Here is a 13861-nt window from a genome sequence, read left to right on the forward strand (position 1 = left end):
GTCTGTGCTTTTCTCTCAACTGTATTTAACAAACGTTTGATTTCTCAGCTTCGTCTGCTTCAAACGTTTGATACACATACATATTTCATATATCTTCTGTAACCTTTCTTGCTGTAGGTTGAATGTACAATAAAAGAGTACCATAGTTATGTTAAACTATAAGGGATTTATCTCTAGTTTGAGTCCATTTTTGCCTATGACCACATGAAAAGAACACATCTTAGCTTGGTCAAAACTCTTTAACACCTTTTCATTCAGGATTCTGCACTCTACACTGTTGACACTGTTTGGAAGAATACTTTGAAAATGCATGTAGTTTATGTACATGGTCCAATATAGAGTACGGTCTCACTTTCACAGTGATTTGCATTATAATATACTGCCATGGATTATAAGAGCTTTATGTTTGTGTCACCGTTCATTATAAATACAGGTGGACAGTAAGACTGTGCAGTTTGACCAACAACCACAATGTATTCATTTGATTTTAGTAAAGTATTCTGTAAGTAAGTATATTCTGATGCACCCCAGTTAAACTTGTTGTGTGTGTTTTAAGTGTTGGCTTGGGCGTGTTGCTGGTTTGTCTTATAATACCACAACTTATACGTATAATGTTTGCTATTTGCTGCATTCTTGAACGTTATGGCCATTATTGAACTGGATTTATTATTGTGTGGAAAGGCTGGAGCAAAACAATATATTTTATGAAACTTAAAGTAAGACAGGGTGACATTAAATATGATTTATTCTTCCCACACCTTTTTAAATTGAAAAATAAATAAAATAAGATATTTGTTAAATGCACCTAAGACATTTTTTTTGCATACTTCCGTAATGACTTTTTTCTTGTATTTATTAACTTGCTCAAAATAATTATATTAAATGCCAAAAGGCTCTTTCGCAATCCAATCAAAATCCTTTATACACCAGAGCATATTTTCACCACAAACGTATTAAAAACTTTATCACAACTTACAGCGTCACTCCAATCCCCCCCGAAAAAAAATCCTGCTCTCCAAAAGTTGTTTGGAGCCTCCAGAGATACAGTTTCAACTTTTTGCTACTTTTTTTCCCCCCTTTCCCGGCTCTAGTAATATATATTTGGCTGTGTGGGGACCGAGCGAGAAAGCATTGGAGAAAAAGAGTGGAGCGAGCTGAAGGATGCCAAGAGCAGTCCAATGACCCTGATTACACAGCCGCTTTAGACCTTAACAGGGCTACTCTAGGGGGGTATCAACCTGCACTTGAGGGGTCCATGTCTCTGCAGTGTGCGCACGCTGACCTGGCAACACCAACACACTTTGAAGTAGCCGCTATAATCTCAGAGTGCCAGCGGTCAGACTTAACACTGGCTGCATCCTGACGCTTTAAATGTGGCCAAACCAAACACCCAAAAAAATCCACAAAAGAGCCTGTTGTAGTGTTCTCGTTTGCCTCTAAATACCACATTATGCAGATTTGAAATGACATGTCTTGAGTCTGTTTGGATAAAAAGGCAAATCAAAAGTATTATAGAAGCGCCGCGGAGCTTCTTCAGTTCAATCTTTTTTGTATTCTTTTTTTTTTAAGTGCTACTGTAGTTCCTATAATGTATCAAAAACATTGCAGTGTCATCTTTATCTCAAAAGTATAGGTGATATTTCTGTACTATTGTGTTTATACAGTTTTTACACTGTTTATGCAATAGTCGAACCTCAACCAAGATACATTTTTTATTGCTGATTCTGAGAAAGAGGGGGAGATTATTACAATTATTTTACAAACACACCTCAAACTACAGTATCTATATAGAATTATATGTATTTTTTCATACACTTCTTTTTAAATCAGCCTTTTCAGCCTATAGAGCTAAATAGAGCTAAATGTCTAGATTCATTACAATTGACCTTTGAACTGACTTTACAATCCCACCCAGCTCACCATCTGTTCCCCCAGTGAGTACAAGTCTGTTTGGCAGTTGTGTACAAGTACTTCATACTACTGTCATGAATGAGGGCGATGTTACGTAAAACCATGCAGACTAGACTCAAAATAAGGAGTAAACTGTATGTGAAAAGCATGTTTCCTGTACATTATATTAAAAAGGAGATTCATTTAGATTAATCCTAAAGTGTGTGATGGCATTTTGGAACAACTGTCACGCTCTCAGATAAGGTAGAAATTGGTTTTCCAAAAATGATACCCTTTGCCAACACATTAATAATTTTGTATTATTCCAAAACATATTGTCACATACGAATAATACTGAATGTAATGACATAGACGAGCCTTTCTGTCACATTTATCAAGTGCTTGTCCAGAACAAAGTCACCACAGAACAAAAGGGGCACACGCGCTGATATTTTGTAGGACCGCCTTTAGCTTTGATTATAACACAAATTATCCGTGGCATAGTTTCAATAAGCTTCTGCAATATTAGAATAATTATTTCCATCCAGTGTTGCAGTATTTATCACTAATTGATCTTGTATTGATGATGTGAGAGAGTGACCACTGCACAAAGCCTTCTCCAGCTCAAACACTCTCACTGAGGTTCAGATCTGTAGTACATGAGTTTCTGCTTCTCCCTAAATGTTTCCTCTGCTTGATACAATGATTTGACCCTTCTCAAACACACTGACATCTTTTCCATGACCACGGGATTTGTCTTTCCACGTGGTTGTTTCAGAAATGAGAAGCCGCTCATCGTGTCCGTCTGTCCGTCTGATGGAGTCAGATTCCCCCTTCACTCTGGAACTCCTCAAGGTTTCTACTTTTTCCCAAGGAGGTTTTTTGGCCGAGAAGGAGGGTCTAAGGACAGAGGACTCTGGAACATCGTCCCTCGCCCCCATGGACATTGTTTAATTCGTTTTTCACTGTCGCCCTCAGAGGTAACCGCTGTTGTGATTTTAGGCGTTACAAAAATAAATTGAATTGAAATTGAATCAGTTGGGTTTAAATACTGTGTTGCAGCTGAAAGATCATCTCCCATGTATGTTTCTCCAGTAGGAGAGAACCTGCTGCATTTGCTTAGTTTAATCCAAGTGGCGACATTTTGTGTTGTGTATGATTGTATCTAGACATAGAGGCCTTGCACAATTAAAACGGGCAAAGTGGTGTGTGGTTTGTATTCCAATCCACACTTTACTTTGTTGTTTCCTGTTTGCAGAACTTAGTTGCTAAAGGTCTTAAACTGAGCAGATGCTGCTGTAGCTCACAAAGTCACTCATTTGTGAACACGACAGAGTTCGTTAGCAGTGGGTTTTATATTAGAGCCTTTAGACTAACAACAGAAGTTGCCTTTGGGAAACACAGGTAAAGAGAATGTAAGCAACAAATACTAAAAAAACCATACCATTCATAATAATATAATCAGCACTTAAAAAGCAGCACAGAATTCAATAGTAATTTTAATTGTTCTGTGGGCTTTTCTGTGCATGACTTTTCTACACAAACTCATGCAAACTGTACCAGAACATCATTAGCACTGTGTTGTTTGAGTAATCCTGCATTGTCCTGCAACTTTGAGTACTCAGAATGAATTTTAAAATCATTTTTCAACAATAATGCTCAGGTGAAATTTCACAATGAAGTTTTAGTCTGGGAACTCGGATATGTATCATACTGTGAGCTGCGATGAATATCCAAGTTGTCAGACTAGATCTGCAGATTGAGAATGACTTTTAATAGACCGTCGAAGCGTCCACATTAATCATTTTCTTCAATGGATCATTCTTGGACAAACGAGATATTACACTGACATAAACAAGTACAAGGGCCTTTTTAAAGTGAATATAAAAGCATGACACAACCATGACAACAAATGCTGGTGAAAACAGAGGACTTGATTGCCTCACTGCCCACTGGCCATGTCCCACTTTCACATTACATACTGTAAGTTAGTGCCAACACTTGCTTTAACTCTCATGAGCGCATTCTTTTATATGTGGCTCATGAAAGTGACTTCCACAGGAAACTGGGCCAGGGGCTCTAGGAACTGAGTAGAAACAAGATAAAAATGAGGTTCACGGATCTTATCATAGGGCAATTCTAACGTACTTCTTGAGGTCAATCAATGATGTTTTTATCCACAAAGCAATTATTTGTTGCTTATAGGAGTAAAATGCAAAACTTTCTTCCTTTATGATATTTTTTTATAAAATGTAAATAAATTGTTGATCGTTTACCCTGCAGATGGCCTGGTATTTGAATGGTCAAGAAGATCATTGCTTTTATGGCCTTAGGCAAAGGGTCTACTGTTAACGATCATAATTATGAGGCTTTGACCTGACGTAATGTGGGCGATGGGCTGGTAACCCCTAAACTATCTGGATTATTCATAATTTGCAATTTGTAAGGGCTAATGCTAATGGATAAAGGGAAAAATGGCTCCAGAACACTATCAATTTCCCGGACAGACTTGAAAAGTGATTAATAGCATTAGCACCAAATGCTTTGTCCCCTTCCTTTCAATATGTACATACACATATACATATTCATATATATATATATATATATATATATATATATATATATATAAAAACTACTCACTCCACTGGCACTGGCACACGCATACAAGAATAGCTTGAGTACTATCACCATGAAGCCCTGGTATCTCCACACGCCTGAGGACAACAAACTCCTCTATGATGAGGACTTTGACCTGGAGGCTCTGCTCTGCCCCACACCAACAGTTCAATAGTCTGAGGCCAAGAGACCCAACGGATGTCTCTCACCATTCAGGCACCCTCACACCCCGAGGAAAGCCGTCAGGTCATGCCTCTCTCAGAGGAAAGCAGCCTGGCCCTCCCACTTGCTTCCCCTGAGGAGAGCGCTCTGGTCAAGGACCTCCGCGAGCAGCTGGAGTGAGTGACGGCCAAGCTTGAAAATCCAGTCCAAGTCACCAAGTCATTTGAGCAGAAGTTAAAGACTCAGAAGAGACTTGCCACAGATAAAGACTAGGAGTTGAAAAAGCCCAATGTTGTGTGAGGCACACAAGGATATCTGCTATCGTTATAATACTGCAGTACAGGACAATGTGGCTCCAGCTCCAGTCTCCCTCGTGTCCGTCTGTCCGTCTGTGAGAGTCGGATCTCTCCTTCACTGGAACTCCTCCAGGTTTCTACGCTTTTTTCCCAAAGAGGTTTTTTTTGTAGTTTTTCCTGGCCGAGAAGGAGAGTCTAAGGACAGAGGACCCTGGGACATCGTCCCTCGCCACCACAGACATTGTCTGACTCCCTCGCCACCACAGACATTATCTGACTTCATCGCCACCACAGACATTGTTGATTCATTTCTCCCTGTGGCCCTCAGAGGCAACTGTTGTTGTGATTTTGGGCCTTACAAAAATAAACTGATTTGATTTGATTGGATTTGAATGTGCAGCTCAAACAGGAAGTCACTAATGCTAATAGTTAAAGTTAAATGACAAGCTAATAAAGCAGGACATGTAAAAACACAGACAGGTCAGTGCCACAGCCTGCTTTCCAGAAGAGCGTGATGCAAAGGGCACATTAAGTCTAAAAAACACTGGTGTCCTGTGGCCACTCCTTTGTTATCCTGGCTGTGTGCTTAGAGTCGTTGTCTCGTTGGAAGAAGAAACCTTCAACCCCAGTCTGAGTCACCACAGCATGATGCTGCCTCCACCATGCTTAGGGATGGTACTGTCCAGGTGATGAGCGGCGCTTGGTTTCCTCCAGATGCTTACTATTCAAGCCAGAGAGGTTGAACCTGTCAGGAGCAGTGGGTTTTGGGTTTTTGGGGAAACACTTCACAAAGAAAGGCCAATTTACAGGAGCAGAACGTCTTTGTGTGTTTAACTATATGACACTGATGATGTGTTTTTTTGTTTTTCTTAATGAATTAAACAAATAAACAAAATAAAAGTACTTTTAACTCACATTTTGGGCAATTTAATAGTCCTTTTTTAATCCTGTTTTAGATTTGGTGGTACTAGGGTAAACTGCTCTTTTCTTTGATGGTTCGTGGTGTGAGTGTGAGAGTAATTACCGCAGTAACAATGTCAATGTCTGTTGTGCAGGAAAATTGTAAGAATTGAACCGTGGTCAGTATTATCAAGGTCTGTACATGACCACGAGGGAACAATTGTCATTATTTAGAGACATTAATTTGAAAATGTTGTTGAAGATTACAAGGAGTAAAATAATACTATGAAAAGGAGACATTTTTAGATGTAAAAATACCAGAATATGCTAACACTAAAAACATCTGAGAATTGGATTGAGGTTTTAAATTCTCCTGTTTTAACTGCAGTGTCTCCCCTTAATATTCTGACCACCAATATTATCCATGTGGTAAAATTCTGTGCATGTTTACTTGACAGCAAAATCATTCCATAATAATTATCTTCTATTGTCCTCCACAATCAGAAATAACAAACAAAATCAAAATGCAAAATGGAAAAATAACTCAGACTAATTTGCCTCGCTGTTTCTCTGCCTTGTTCTGTTTTGCCAGATATGCAGATCTCAAATGCTGTTTTGGCCAACAGGCACGTAATCTTGTTAGGCACAATTAATTCAGCGGTATTGTTCAATGTAAACGCAATCCCATACACAGAGGCGTTGAGACGGCACCTGGCAACATAACCCACAAACTCATAAAAGACTGAGGATGGGAGCCCAGAGCTTCCAAACACCCATACTGCTGAATAAATAAAGCAAAGTATCTAAAGGGGAAGTTTACAGCGTCACAGATGGGACATTATCGGCTGATGAGCAGTTTCATTTATGACAACAGAATCCTTAAAGATTGTATATCCACCAAAGAGGTTTGGCCCACTGTGAACTACATACTCTGAAAACGGATGCGTGTGTTTGCATAAAGGGATCTGTGTTTGGGTTTGTTTTTTTCCTTCGTGACATCCAGTAGTATAACACACGAGCAACGAGTTATTAAAGATTGAATAAGAAGGAGAAACATTGGGTTGAATATTACATGAAAGATCATCAATCTGGTAACGTGCATTCTGCATTATGGCTTTAAGATCGGTGTTATCAACAGGGGAGTAGCTTGAAATTCAGGGGCCTGGGTAAAACCATCCCTGTGGGACCTCAAGATATGTTTTCAAGGCCCTCATCAAGATGGGCAACACTGTGCGATTCTGGACATATTTAAGACGTTCCAAAGTATTCGCAGACTCAAACTATGCAGCTAAAGCGACGGGAGTGTGCATTGTATCGTGGATTGATAGACTAACCTGCTCACCCTGTACGACGGACAAGAACCGTGTGTGAGGCGTGCGAGGCATGCGATTCCTGTGCACATGTTTGTGGTCTCACTTCTTATACACCGTGTTTCTGAAAACGACATAGTATTACACAGGGCAACTGTTGACGTTGTGACACAGCTTTGTTTGTAATATTTATCATTTATTTTTTGTGTCTGGTGAGATTAGTTTATAAGACACAGTTCACCGCGGTGTCTCTAACCCCTCACACCGGCGTTCACTGCTGTATTTCTACGTTTTCAATCTTCAGCAGCAATCTACAACAAGTATAAAACATGTCAGAAATCCTTGCGACTGTCCAATCAGCAGCACCCCCTCATTGTGATCAAAGCGTGTAACCCCCTGTGCACTGCAAGACACAAACACGTTCAGACGGATTTATGAATTGTCATGCCTGTCAAAATTGCCCCACAAATTGCACGGTGTAAACCAAACTCCAAACTTTTTGAGGCCCCCTCTCTGCACAGTTTAAACTCCCCTCAGTCTGACACGCCTGGTTCTCAACCTTTTCCCACCACCATAGGGAAATATTTGGCTCTCTGTGTGTTTCTAGATCTAAACCAGATTTATACCTAAACCAGCTCTACACATGGGCTAAACCAAGCAAAAATAAGAGCAATCTAGTCCTCTATGGTCATCTTTCAAAGTAAATGTGGTATTCTAGTTTATAATTCTATCCTCTATAGTATTTATGTTCCCAGATTTGTTAAAAATGTACAGTTTACTGGATCCTTATTTGAAAACACAAATCAGAAATCTATCAGAACACAGTTACAGTCTGAGAAAAACTGCAAAATTTTTCATTGAAATAGTCAGTAAATTGACCGTACCTTTCAGCTGAAGTAATGAGTACAATTACTGTCATTGTAACGCAGTGTCTGAAGTGAAAAATTGGTGTCATTTATCATGCGTCCAGGAGTGTTCCATCATAGAAAAGGGTTTAAGGGTGGTCAACTGGACGCTGTTTTGAAAATCATGTGCCCAAAGTGTTTCTTTCTATTCTCCAGCCAAGACGATAATGTCAGTTAGAATGAGTGACTCTCACGTAATACTATAGGCTGAGGTAAGCTGCACAGACAAGAGTGTGGTCATTGTCACAAATTGACGGTTACCTGCGGCGACAAAGAGACAATTCTCCTGGTTGAATGAAATCAGAGGGAGAATGTATCATCATGACAAAATAAGGAAACAAAAAACACAAAGTATGGGAATCTCCATCATCCACTAAAACATACAACAGGGTTCAACCAAAATCAATAGAATTATTAAATATAGTCTAAACCACAAAGACTTGACATATTCTTAAAATTATGATCAAGCGCAATACAAACAATAATCAACAATGACTGCACTTTGGGACAAAATGAGATTGCTGCATGCTGTCTGTGGCTAATAATAAAGTATGTTATCCCTCGTAAAACCCAGAAAGCAGTGCACTGGCTGTGCTTGGGAGGTCCACCCAAGTTTCACGTTGCCGTCTGAAAAAAGCTGCTCTCACGTTTTATCAACATGAGTATTAAAGATAGTTAAAATATTTGTAAGAGCTAGGGACTAATAGATATATTTAAAAGTATACTTTTTGCTTTGAATTCATTTTTGGAGATATTATTTAAGAAGATTTTTGAGTAATCGGACCATTACAGTTCAACCAAAACAGGCAAATTGTCTTACTGTATGGGCATAATGCTATTGAAGATAGAATCAGAAGATCCTCTGATATTGTTACTGTAGAATAAACAGGTCATTTCTTACGGCACATTAATTGTGTTAAGAAATCTTAGCATTACATCAACTCATTCATACACTCTCATCATTGTTTTACATTCAAATGACTCAAAATGAGAGTCAAAACAAAGACTTAAGAGACATTAAGCTGCCCCCTTAAATTGTCCTCCAGTATGACCAAAAGGATTAGACATGGCGACTTGAGGAAGGGTCGTAAGTTTATCTAACACTGACCTGCTCCTTCCTCCTTCTGTCGACCGACCCTAAAAACTAGGCTAAATATCAAGTGTCCTCTGCTTTCGCTCCCAAAAATGCACAATGAACCTAGTGTTTAGTTATCGTAAAGCCATGACGACCAGTCCAACCTTTGACTTTCTCCTTACGGCGGAGTGTGGCGGAGAAACGACAGCTTGCCTTAATTCAAAGTAATCGGATAACTCTCTCTGTGTTCATAATCCTAGACAAACAGGCTGCTGGGGGATAACCTGCTTTGCAAAAGAGAGACCATACGAACACCAGTTGAAAACGCTCCTGCCAGAAATGTAACCATTTTTTCCTCACTCAAAAATGTAGAACAACTTTTACAACTTAAAAAAACGTGAACGAGAGTAGTAACATTTCAGCACCTTGGACAGAGAATCTCCCCTTTCCGCTCATCGTAATGCATAACTTCTTGGTCTGTCTAAAGTAGGATATATGACATTGTACAGCCTGTTATTTGCTTGTATTTGGAAGCTCGTCACGTCTATTACAATTTTACACACAGTTTGAATTAAATAAGCAAACAAAACGCAAGATAAGAAGACATCACGCGTCATTTGGATCGTTAAAAGCGGCAGATCGAGTCTCCCCTGAACAGGCACTTGGACTTACCGTGTTACCCTTGGTGAAGCCATACGTTTAACATTCAGATGCACTTTTCCACACACTGTTGCCTGTGTCCCTGTGCAGCGGTACGACACAGCCCGAACCGAAAAAGCACGGTATAACATCCATACAACTCCTCCAGCGACCAGAGAAGAAATGCACCCCACTTCTGAAGGGGAAACGCCACTGCCACGTGAAAAGGGCAGATGGGGGCTCGAGTCACAGAAAAAGGTGTCTGTCTCCCGAGCAGAGGTGTATTAGAGTTCCCGGTTGTGAGGGTGTTGTGGAGTTGGACGGCTCCCGGAGCAGGACTTGGAGCGCAGTAGACGCGGTGTAACAGTAGACCGGCTCCGCTCCGGCGTCCCCTCGGCTCTGAGAGAGTCCGGGGAGGCGCGGGGAGGGACGGGGAGGGGCGGGCGCACACCGAGTGACAGCAGCCGGTGAGGGAGAGAGCCGCTGCAGAGTCGGAATAGACGGGGCGGGGGGGGGGTCGTGAGGCAGTCGTACATTTAGCGCAGGAACGGCAGCAGTAGCTCCACGGTAATCTAATTAGCCCCCGTCCGCCGCGGTGGAGGCGACCTGCAGGTTTCCCCAGTCCTGCTCCGTGCGCCCCGCGGTGGAGTGTCAGCTCCGGGGCACTGCACCACGGGCAAACCCACACGTAACAAGTGCCAAGTGGAATAATGAGGCGCGCGCAGGCGGTCACCACCTCGATGTAGAAATGTATCGTTGCAGCTAAGTAATTATTAAAGAGGATAATTAGTTCAAACGCCAAAGACAGCAGTGGAAGGAGGCTTCTCAGCTTACAGTCTGACACAGGTGTGAGGATAATGAGGCCTTCTAAGACTGCGGCTTGTTTTTGTTATCCTCTGCTTCATTTATTTTTTTCTATTATGTTGTCACTTGTTTCTTTCTTTCTGTAAACTCTGCTTGTGGTCTGGGTTGGGTGAACAGAGGGTTGTGTGTTTTTTTAATGTATTTTTGTGTGATTGTATTAAAAAAGACAACAATGTGTGTCAAAAATCAAGCTTTTTACTCTCTAGGTTACAAATAGGCCACTTGACCACTGGGCCGCACAGGCTACATTCTCATGCGTAAAGTTACATTTAAGTCCATGCAGCTTTTGACTTAAAATATGCGTCATGCCCACCTCAAATTGTAGAAAAAGAGGGCCACATTGTAGAATGGGGACATGAAGGAAGGACTAAGAATAACTGCAATAACACCAAATTATTTTTAGTTTTTATCAATCATAACAGAGAAAGAGATTGGAATAGAATAGGTGCCAGCACTACAACCCTGAAAGCCAGAACACACACATTATATATGTAAATCTCACTTACTATAATTAATGTGGCATCAATTTAAAATGTGGGACACTCTCTAAATATGTGAGAGAAAGGAAATAGGGCCTAAATAGCTGTGCAGGACAATTAAAAGAGGGACAGCATATCTCCATGTGGACAGAGTTTTCTGTGGAAGCGTTATTTATTCTATGAGCTGTTTCCTCAAACTCTATAGGACTAAACAAGGACATATACAGCATGAAATAAGAGAAGACAAGAAACTTTAATGATTTGAATTTGAGCTTCCACACCATGAATCTCTTCATGAAACAACTTTTTTTTTTAATTTACATACAAGATTTAAGAGTGTAAAACTATAAAGTATTGGCCACTAACCAAACCAATGTAATATAATACGGGACATTCATGTTGGTGAGTGCAGAGATCAATGAGATTCTCAAGAAAAGTTTTTTTTTTTTTTTTTTTAAGTACGGAGCCTCTTAGCTCTTAGGGCACAACATCCTAAAATGCTTCTCTCTTTCCTGCCAGTTTGACCTATTGCCTTGAGACTCGATGGTGCACTTACTGTACCCAACACTTAATCCATAACTGTACCAGCAACACAAAATGGACCATTTTTGGAAAGAATAACAGTACAAAATGACTTTCTTTTATGGCTTGACGTGGGCATTCATAACCCAATCCAACATGAATCTGATTACATAATGAAAGAGTGGCTATCAGAGGGGCTTGTGGGCGCAGGGCCAGGCCAATAATAACCCCAGTCATCTTACCTGTGTGTCCATCTGCCCTGCTCCGTGGATTACACCAAATCCTATTGAGTGCTCGGAACGATGGCCAAGATCAGTAGTCCTGAACTAATCATGACAAACCGCCGTCACAAGGGAGCACTGTCTTTTGTACCCAAGCACCACAAAGGAATTAGCAGAGGGATTACGAATGCAAATCTCAGGATAGAGACAGGAGATTATAAATGTGCAAGCATCGTGAGAATATAAGTGATTGAGTATTAAGTCTCAATCAGACAGCAAAGGGGAGAATTAGTGTTTTACTGGAAGTGATCTAAGAGAAGTGTTTTTGGCCATTGGCTCAGTTTGATATCAGTAACAACGGCAAATCATCTATTATGTAGACGAGTTGATGCAAATGTTTTTTAGAAAAGCAGCCGCAGCCGTAGCCGTCAAATGACATTGTTTTGCTTTACTTTGGAGGGTTTACTTGACAGAACAGTATAGGTTGGAAGGGGGTGAGGAGCAGGGAGGACATTCAGTAAATTGTCAGAGCCAGGAATTGACTAGCGTTCTTGTGTTTGTATTGCAGATTGTCAGAATTTGTGCATCATCAATAATAACATCACAGAGTCGGCTTTTTAACAGTGTTTAATAGAGCTAACCAACGTTTTATTACTGTATATATTATATGGGCAATTAATTCAACAGCAGTGTCTGGGATTTTTTGCACAAATCTATTGCTCTTGTGATATATATATATATATATATATATATTTCACATGTTTAAGATGAACTAACAAATCAATTGTTTTTCATTGTTTTTCATCCGTCTCAAGCAGTAGCAGTAACGTCAGATTTTGAAGTTGTTTTGATCCAAGTTCCCCCGAGTTCTTTTGTCGACTTGTACAAGCGTCATGTGCCTTTTTTCAACAACAAAAAACTAAAAATATAAGTTTTTTCCTAGTTCCCGAGGACGACGTGAACACAGCATTAGACCACTTCACAACTGTGTTCTTTGGGTGAGGGTTGCTTCATGGTTCATGATGTTACAATTTGATGTATTTACTCAATCTTATAATAGTATGTGTACAGTACGTTTTGTCTCAGAAAAGAAGTCTATATTTTCCTATCAGACAATTTTAGTGGACGTACAACAAAAATGTCATTATTTACACACGGTGCCAAGAGTGTCCCATAATTCAATACTACAGTGGAGGTTAGGGGAATGCTTCAAAAGTATTACATTTCCGGCAGAGCAGCTGAAGCACATACTCTCAAATCAACATTTCTATGCAATTTAAAACTATTATTATTAGAAAAACACTCTTTGGCTTTAGTTTTGGCATTGTTTGTGCTTTTGTGTTCATCGTGACCCCATCTACTAATGCGCTATAGCAATATAACCAAGAAAGAATTAGAGTGGCCACAGAGTCAAGGAACTGACTCAAGAGAAATAAATTTAAACCCGACGTGTGTAGAATAAAATGGCAGGTAGTAAGAACAAAATCCTATACAACAACGGACTCACCTGCTGTGGAAAAATAAAACCAAGTCAAGCCGAAACAGGTCCAGATGTTACAACTGTTTTTTGTTTTTCTACAATGGAACACTCCTGGACAAATGAGAGATTACACCGACTCGTTAAGTCTTGGGTTGAAATACTATTGCTGAAAACAAACTGTTGTGGAGACATTTATCAAAGAAATCAAACAGAAGATTTAAGAATGAGAGGCAGATGCTGAGCGGAAGCACACAGGCAATTACAGGCAAACGCCATAAACAGTGCGGAGAAAACAACATGAAAGGAGAGCTTTATTTACTCTGTCTGTGTTACAGGGATCCTGCGCTGAAATATTTCTTATGTAGTCTTTAATGATGACAATAAACACATAATTGTACACAAACAAAAGAGTTTGCCTCTTTTTATGAGAACATATTGTGTAAATATTTACAGACAATATCTTATATATAAACCCTGCGACGAGTTGGCCACTGTCCAGGGT

The 13861-nt window shown here is 40.1% G+C and overlaps 1 protein-coding gene across 1 annotated transcript in view; it reads right to left on the reverse strand.

Moving 5' to 3' along the window:
* Positions 1-10075, reverse strand: part of pcdh15b (protocadherin-related 15b) — a 265006-nt gene extending 254931 nt beyond the window's left edge. Inside the window, exon 1 of the mRNA XM_072456250.1 lies at positions 9827-10075. The gene's annotated coding sequence lies outside the window, so the exon portion shown is untranslated. The remainder of the gene's footprint in view (positions 1-9826) is intronic.
* Between the last annotated feature and the right edge of the window lie 3786 nt (positions 10076-13861).

The sequence above is a fragment of the Eucyclogobius newberryi genome, unplaced genomic scaffold (assembly GCF_026437365.1).
Source record: "Eucyclogobius newberryi isolate DKJ021-1_F unplaced genomic scaffold, fEucNew1.0.hap1 SCAF_20, whole genome shotgun sequence".
NCBI lineage: Eukaryota > Metazoa > Chordata > Actinopteri > Gobiiformes > Gobiidae > Eucyclogobius > Eucyclogobius newberryi.